Source organism: Halichoerus grypus, chromosome 12 (assembly GCF_964656455.1).
Source record: "Halichoerus grypus chromosome 12, mHalGry1.hap1.1, whole genome shotgun sequence".
NCBI classification, from domain to species: domain Eukaryota; kingdom Metazoa; phylum Chordata; class Mammalia; order Carnivora; family Phocidae; genus Halichoerus; species Halichoerus grypus.
This window is the reverse complement of record NC_135723.1, coordinates 88,393,240-88,396,023: the sequence shown is the minus strand read 5'-3', so window position 1 is coordinate 88,396,023 and position 2,784 is coordinate 88,393,240.

Sequence of the window (2,784 nt, the reverse complement as noted above, 5' to 3'; positions counted from 1 at the left end):
GTTGAGTGTCTCTCTGTTTCTTGCTGAGCCCCTGACTGATAGATCCTCCTTCTTTCAAGTTTCTGGCAGTCCATGACACAGTGACAGATGTAGGGATCACAATCAGATTCCTCTGAGCCTGGAATCAAGTAAGTACCTGTGCACACAGAGACACCTCATTTCCCTGTGAGCTACTCACAATACTCACGATGTCAGAAATTTAAAAAAAAAGAAAGAAAGAAAAGAAAAAAATATAAGCATTTGTCTGAGGGGCACTATGCCATTTGATCTAGAAGCCCCTAGGAAAATATTATGTTTGCATCTTTAAGGGCAAGAATGGTATTTTCTGGGAACTGAAACAGAACTCCAGAAAATCTGGCTGTGAAATTATTGGCGTGTACCTCAGTTAGCTATTGCCACAAAAACACTGTGTAACAAACTTTCCCCAGAACTCAGCACATTAAAGTAACAATCAATCTGACACAGCCGCGGGCCAGCTGGGTGGCTGCTCCATGTGTCTTCACCCTCCTTGGACAATCACTCCATCTCACATAGCTGCAGGTCAGCTGGGAAGCTGCTCTATGTCTTCACCCTCCTTGGACCAGGGGCTAGTCAAGACATGCTCTTCTCGTGACGATGACAGAAGTGCAAGAGGGCGAGCCCAACCACTCCAGCACATTCCAAGTCCCTGTCTGTGTCCCATCTGCCGAAGAACGTCACATGGCCAAACTAAAGTAAAGGAGTAGAAGAAGAATATTCCTTTCATGGAGGTAAAAGGGGAAAAGGGTAAATTTTTTTTTTTTAAGATTTTAGTTATTTATTTGTCAGAGACAGAGCACAAGCAGGGAGAGAGGCAGGCAGAGGGAGAAGCAGGCTCCCTGCTGAGCAAGGAGCCCGATGTGGGACTCGATCCCAGGACCCTGGGATCATGACCTGAGCTGAAGGCAGACGCTTAACCAACTGAGCCACCCAGGTGTCCCATGGGTAAATATTTTTGACAGTAACCTACCACAGTGGATAAGCTACAGAAAAGTCATTCAAGGGCAGGCTACAGTTTGTCCAATTAAAGGGAGGAGAATTTTGGGTTTTTTTTGGTTTTTTTTTTTCAGTTTTCCTCTCAGCACAGGTGAACTAGGGTGACTTTTCAAAATACCAGGCGAAATTTCTCAGTGTTCGGGAACAGTTTCTTGATACAGAGATGATACTGACCTAGAAATAGAGGCATTTTGAGGTTTTAGATGTTAAGCAAATGCTACAGAGATTCCATTATCTGTTCGTGAGTAAAGTGGGATTGCCAGACTCTGAGACCTGGATCTAGCCTTGTTCATTTATTTTTCTCTGCAAGGTTCAGATCCCCAAAGAATTACTCTCATTCTGCATCCTGACCATGGAATATGCCTATTAGTGATTCCACAGCCTAGATATCCAAAAACTAGGATTCAGAGCACTTACCCCAAGTGGTACCCAAAACCAGTAATTTTTTATCTGCATAGGGTTTCCTCAATGAATAACTGATTTGTACTTTAACTGAGATTTATTCCATTTGGAAGGGGTTAAAGGTCAAGAGTTCAATAGTTTTCACCAGTTTAGTGCACCCTGGTTCTTTCTTGCCTAAGAAGGGGGAGAAATGTTTCTCTTGCATAGGGTTTAAAAGGAAGAAAAGCCCTTAGTTATCTTGGTCATCTTTGGGAAGGAACAAATTGTTTAAAACGGTGAACAGCAAAGACAATAGCTAGAAGATCAACCAGAAATCTCCATTACGCTCCGAGCAGTGTGTGAACCCAACGAGTGTCCATAAATGATGCATTGATTTCAAAAGAAGCATTAGCTTGGGATTCTAGGTCTCAAGTGGCAGTAGAGGAATTGAGAGCAGGGAGATAACAGTGTGGTCTGCAGTCATGACAAACCCCCCCCCCCACATCAGATGGTACTGGGATTGGAATTTAAGAATAAATTGATTTGAATAGATGAAGAAGGAAAATGCACTGGGAGATGGACAAAGAGTGTGAGTAAAGTTTTGGAGTTAGGAATGAACATGAATGTGTAGGGACTAGTGAGAAGACCATCTTGATCAAAATGGGGAAGTGGTCACAAATTAGATGAGATAGAGGCTGTAGTCCCAGTGTATGGGGTTCTTCATAGGCCAAAGAAGTTAAATGGAATGTGGTGGATGCTAGAAGCTGTCGGAATTTCTTGGTGGGGAGATTTTTTAGTACAAACATCTTCAGTCGTCACAACAGGCTGGTTTTCATTGTGACTCTTGGCCAACTTTTGACTTGGAGATAGTAATGATCATGGCGGATGAAAGAGCAGATGATTCATGTGTATTTTGACTCCTTTACAAATTTGATTTTAGTCTGAATCATAGAAGGAGTCTGTAGCCTTTTCCCATGGTTTTTGTTGGCAGCAGCCGTGCATTCCCATGGGAACATACATACTTACCTACTCAAACTTTCCTCTCATACTCTCAGCTTGTTCACTTGGACGTTTCATCTTTTCTACGGAGCATATTCACATATAAGCTTAGAGCACAGTCTATTTTTCTTCTACAACTGAGGAGTCATCCTGAATGTTTTCAAATACATAAAACTCCAGGTATAACTCCAAACACAACATGATGAGAGGAGATTTTTGGGTAAACCATGGTATGATAACATCGCATTGAATACCGTCTGCTGTAAACACTTCAGCCTTCTGCACTGGCCAGATGAAGGAAATGTGGCTCAGCGTGCTTCTTCAGTGGTTGATGCCAGAAAGTTTTTGCTAAGCTCTCATCCCAAATAGGAAGAACCTACCTCCCACGGG